This window comes from Cryptomeria japonica, chromosome 1, assembly GCF_030272615.1.
Source record: "Cryptomeria japonica chromosome 1, Sugi_1.0, whole genome shotgun sequence".
Taxonomy (NCBI): domain Eukaryota; kingdom Viridiplantae; phylum Streptophyta; class Pinopsida; order Cupressales; family Cupressaceae; genus Cryptomeria; species Cryptomeria japonica.
Genome location: NC_081405.1, coordinates 464,875,479 through 464,881,901, shown reverse-complemented (window position 1 = coordinate 464,881,901; position 6,423 = coordinate 464,875,479).

The window sequence follows — 6,423 nt, the reverse complement described above, 5'->3', positions numbered from 1 at the left end:
TTACTGAAATTTGCTACCTCTAAAAATTAAAAATCTTCTCTCTTTCTTTAGTGCATGAGTGTTACAACAATAAACCCTACCTACACTATTCCCGTTAGACAAAGCCTTAGAATTAAGTCTTTCTAAGGTTTAATTACTGAGAAGATGGAACCTAATTTGAATGGCCTTTTTAACGAGGACATGGGTAATTCCTCTAATCCTCTTAATAATGAAGAAGCTCTCCATGAGGTTTCTGTAGAACAACTTTCAAAATTGGATAACCAATTTGACGATTTTCGACAATGGATGTCTCAAGAATACCCTGATAGTCAAGCTCTTCCTTTAATTGAGGGTCTAAAACGTATGCTTCAAAGTGATAAGAATGGAATTGATATTTTGCGTGGTATTGCACACATTGTGGATTCAAATGTCATGCCTATGAAAAGTTGTGTCGAAACCTTAGGTTATACACAACCTCCTACTCAAGACAATCATTCTATTCCTTTGACGACTCCTATTGCCAGTATACCTACTTTTACATCAAACATAATGACTACTTCAACACAAGACATTCCTCCTATGATCACCAGTCATGGGGGCAATCCTTCTTCTTCAATTAACCCTCTTCCTTCATTCAATCCAACTTCTTCATTCATTCCTTCAATGAGTGTTCCTATTATATCACCACAAATGAACATGACACAAGGGGGCAATTCATTTTCCATTCCTCCTTGTAGTGTTCCTCCTGTCCAATCATCTCCTATGACTAACTATCATAGTGTCCCACCACCTTACTCTCTACCTTCTTTCAATAACATAACACCTCCATCTCAATCTAACACGTCTAATATGAACTCTTCAACTGAAGCGACCATTAACAATCTTGCACAAATTGTCTCTTCTTTACAGCAACAAATTGCCTCTATGAACCAATCTAAGTTTAGTGTGTCCACATTTGATGTTGCGAGCCCACTTTCTCTTGACATTGTTCGAGCTATCCCCCCTAAACATGTTGAAATTCCGCACTTGGAACTTTATAATGGTAAGGGTGATCCTCTATCACATGTTAAGACCTTTCAAACAATATGTACTGATTTTGCTTATGACCAAAGGTTGCTTGCAAAATTGTTTATTAGAACATTAAGAGACAAAGCCCTACAATGGTATTGCTCGTTGCCTTCCTATTCTATTACTTCTTTCGAACAACTTGCAAATGTTTTCATTCAACAATTTCAAAACAATATAAGTCCTAAAGTTACTTTGATTGATTTAATGCATTGTAAACAAGATAAAACTAATATCTTTCCTCAAGAAGATTCCCAACCCATCCCTATGGATGTGACTATGCCTATGATTAATAAACTTCCTAAAAGTAGACCTATCCCTCCTCGTCATGATGGACTTGGTCTCCTTCCAAAACCAAATATTCCTCCTTTATATGGAGCAGTTCCTCCTCCTTCCTCTTATGGAGAGAAGAGACCTTCCTTTTCTCCTATTGTTCAGCCTAAGAGACCACAACCTAAACACTCAAGTGATAAGGATGAGAACATTCCTCCTCCTCAATCTTCTCAACTTCCTACTAAGACTAGACGAAATCGTTCTGCACGTGAACGCCGGCGAAAGCGTCATCTTAGAGCTCAAACTTTGCAATCCCCAAAAACACCTTCAACTAGCATTATTCCATTTTCTCCTCAGCCGACGATTGAGCAGAAATTTCCTAAACATAAGATGCATGATGGTCTTGATCCTGTGCGAGTTAAAGATCCTATTTTTATAAATCTTGATGATGATATAGATGAAAATGTTATTCATGATGAAAATGTTACTTCTCCTGTTCATTCTGATAGTGAATATGAACTTGTTGATATTGATAACCATTTATCTAACGAATTTTCTAAAGCACTTATCCTAGCTCCTAGACAAGAACACCGTGGCTTGGGATATGAACATAGCCCTTGTTTGGATCTTGTGATAGCTCCATCTGCTGTGTTGAATGTTCCTCCTCTAGCGTGTTCCCTACCTTCCCGAAACATTGATCAGCAAGATCGGGGGGTAGATGACGTGCTAGACTAGTTTCATTAGCATAGCAGATTCTCTCCTCCTCTCTTTCGTTACTTCTTCTATGTGTTATTCTCATTCTTCTATTTGTTGTCCTTAGTGTTGTCTACTTGAGGACGATGCAAGGCATTGAGATCTCTCGATCTCTCTCATGTTGACTCAAAAGACACATGTGTTCCCTTCTTCTAGGTGACCTTCCTTGATTGGGGAATGAAGAACAATTATGCATACATACATATGATATACATGAATTATCATACAGCATACTGACCCCGAGGAAAGCGAAGTCACCTCGTGCTTTGTGTTTTGTGTTTATTATCCTTGGGTTTATCTCACACTTGGGGGCTAAATCCTTGTGATAACGTGCTCCTTTCCCTTTCTCATTTCTTATATGTATCACTACCTTAAAGCAATCACCCCCGGTGAGGCGTGTACGATCGCTTTAACGTAGGGGGGCATACATCCTGTTCATATCTTTTCAAGATACTTGAAAATTTCTTGACAAATTTAGCTTTGCCTTGAAAATTTTTGATATCTTTCTTGCATGACTCATAGTGAGGGAACCTTGCTACTGACAGTCATGGTTCTCCCTCGTGATCTTCCCTTTTACCTTGTCAATCGAAGTCGTAAGATCCTTAGTCCACTGGGGGCTTGGTGTATCTTGCCTCCTTGATGTGGTGAAAGTTTTTCAATGTTGTTTCCTTGTACTTTACCGGAAGTATGAGCGTACACTTATACTCCCGCTAAAGTGGGGGCTAAATGTAGCGTCCTAAAATTGCGACACTTGCAATTTCGACCGCATTTTGGTCTTCACGATGGCGATGCAACACTAAACCTGAATGGAGACCCCGAAACTTGTCCATGACACCAAAAACTGCATTTTTCCAGCACCCTGGCCTGATCCTCCTTGCACCCTGCTGTCGCGGGAGGTGGGACCAGAGCGACCAGCGCCCTGGTCCCCCAGGACCATGGCGCCCAGCGCCCTAGTCCCTGGCCCTATTTTGGGCCCGGTCTCCTATGGGACTTCGGGCCTTTTTGTTTGCAAATTGAAAAATTAACATTTGCTAGTCGGCCTAAGGTTGGGAAAATCAGTCTATCAGCCCTAATTGACAAGTATATAAACTACATTTTCCTCTTTCATTCGATATGATAAAAAAAAGCGTGGAAACTATACTCAAGCATTCAAGCATTCTTTCAAGCAATTGATCATTCTAAGTCTCCATTCAAGGCTAAGTGTTGCATTCAAGACAAGGATTCAACCATTGAAGAGGAGATCACATACTACAACATACTACAAACAACAACATCTATACCTTCGCACATAAGGATACAAACATCCTTACAACAAGGTATTAGTACTTGTTCTACATTACAAACATTTACATTTACAGCAATTTCTCATTTCTTGGTTAATTCCAAAACCGGGGTTTGACCTAAAGGCAAACCCCTAATCCCTAACCCCCCAATCGTCTTCGCTTTTCTGTGTAGGTTGCAGGTACGCGGCTGAAATTGAAGATCTGGAATCCTTGTGCAGAGACGAATAGATCCCCCTTCGTTTCGCGGATTTTTCGGAGGACCGTGGCGCCATCGTCCCGTCAACTTTTGCTCAAATTTGCAGGACAGCGCCGTATCGACATTTTACTGCTAATTCCAGGTCCACAGCTTCATCCTATATCCCTATTTCAGTTTATAAGCGAATCTTTCTCACTTTCTATGCATTCCTAGTTCAATCTTTTCATCTACATTATTTACAAAAGAGGGTATCCTTACTATCACAACCCTTGAAACTCATATAGAATCCAATCTTGCATTGTGTGGGATTGGATCTTGTGGGTTTCAACCCCTCTTTTGAATGTAAAGTCCTTCCTAAGTGAAAACCATCAACCCTAGTGACTCTCCCTTCTCCCTCCTCGGAGTTGGGGAGGGGAGAACGACTAGGGTTCGTTTTTTTCGCTTTACAGTATCATACTTATGCTCAAATACATTCAAGCTTTCATATCATTTTTATGCTCATCAGTTTAGCCTCTTTTAAATCAGGAATTAGTCTAAATATGCATGTTTAGAATAATTTCTTTATCATTTTAGCTCAATCATAGACTAAATATATCATGTTAAGATAGTATTCATACTAACCTTGTTATCTTATAATCTAGTTTATTGCATTTCTAGAATCATGCATAGCTTAGGATGCATTTCATACTAAAATCTATCAAAGCATCCCTCGTTCTTACATTTGTCATCCCTAAACCATTTTGTTCAGTGATCTGAGAGTAAAAACATTGGTTTGAGGGACATTGTAAGATAGAGAACCATGGGACCAACCTTGGGAAGCTGAGTAATACTTCATTACTCCATAGTTTGCACCAAAAAGTCCTGTGTGTGTGTGTGTGGACAAGTTTCTTTTGGAATATTTTCACATATTGAGTTCCATCGACCCGCTTTTCCCACATACAAGATTGAATGGCATTATCTTGACGATTAATTCTATTATATTCCAATTTCCATAGGCGAGGTGTCATTCTTCGTGGTTTTGATGTAGTCTCTTCTTTCCCATTGAAAAGGTGTTTTTCAATAATTCGATACTTATGATTTTTGTGGAGGAAGTGCCTATACTCATCAAACACCTGTTTTCCTAAACTTGTAGAATGACGAAATTTCATCTTTGGACCACAAACTAGACATGCAAATTTTCCCTTTGTATAATTGGATTAAATATGTTACTTTTTATAATTATATATATTGAATGGATTTTTTTTTAAAATGCATGATTTATACTTTTAAAAATTAAACATTATTAAAGTGCGCAAGTTGAACATTATAACATACCATAAAAAATGTGAGAGTTTTGGGGCATCATGAATTGTCCATACAAGCATTGCATGGAATTCAAATTGTCTTTGTCTTATTAGTCTAGAGATGTCATACATAGTGACACCATTCCATAACTCCAGCAACTCGTCGATAAGAGACTCGATATATACATTCATATCTTTAACTTGGTACTTACCTAGTTGAATGAACAAAAACATTCCATAATTATTATAACCATTTTACTGCAATATATAATTTAATGTACATGACTATTAAATGAAAAAAATACCTGGAACAATCATTACCAACATTATGTGCTCCCTCTTTATTGACATCCATGGAGGAATTTTATTGTTGATAACAAAAACAGGCCACACTGAGTAAATAGATCTCAGCTCTCCAAATGGATTGACACCGTCGATACCAATGAAAGTCTGAGATTACGAGGTTCTTTAAAGTGTAGCCATTTTTCCTCTATGTTTGTAAATCCAGAACCATCAGCATGCATTCAAAGAATGTCATCTTGACTTCTATTGCATGCATGGTAATCCATAAATTGCGTCAAGTTTTCGCACCTAAATAATCGTTGCAAACGTGGAATAATGGGAATATAACGAAGAAACTTGCGAGGCACCTTTTTTGTTAGTTGATCTATTTGATATCTATTGATATGACATTTAGGGCATTCTGTTGCAAATTCATGTCGTTTATGATATATAATATGATCATTGGGACATGCATATATTGTTTGATACTGCATTCCAATATCTTTCATAATGATAGAAAATTCTCGATATGAGCGATGTAGATTATTTGATGGTGGTAACCAAAAATCACATATCACTCTAGAACAAAAAAATAATTTGTTAATATAAAGAATATTAATGGTACATATTTCACCTTTTATTTACTAGTGATGAAATAACAACAAAAATAGATGAAAAAAGATGACATATATGACATACCTTTACATACGTAAGATTGTTATGCTGGATAAACCATTCATAACCTTCAAGTTCAACAACAATACAATAGAGAGGAGTTGTTTGGGAGTCTTCGTAAAGGGGCTCGTATGCCTTGTCAAGTACAGGTAGGTCATGAACAACATCAAAGTCATCTTGATCATCATGATCAGTTGCGCCATTACTAAATGTGTCATGGATCAATCTATTTGTACCATCATCTTCAACTGTGTTTTTTGGCGCATGATCATCTTCTTCCATAAGATCATTATCTTTAGCTTTGATATTCACACCTCCATGTTCCTCCACTTGGAAAACCACATTCTTCGGGTCGTGGTAGTCCATATCATGTGCCCTAGGGCGCCCCACCTATATAAAAATGATCAACATAAATAAACCATGATCATGATCTCGTTAACAAGTGATTTTTTATGTATATAAATTGTTAAACCCATATAAACATTTACAAATGCAATCAATATAAACACATACAATGAACAACTTATCAATGGACGATAATCATGCCCCCTTCAATGTGACCATGTTGCGTACAATGTTTCTCAATCGTTGTGATTAAAAGTCTTCTAGTCTTCAAGCCCTTACAATTTTTGCA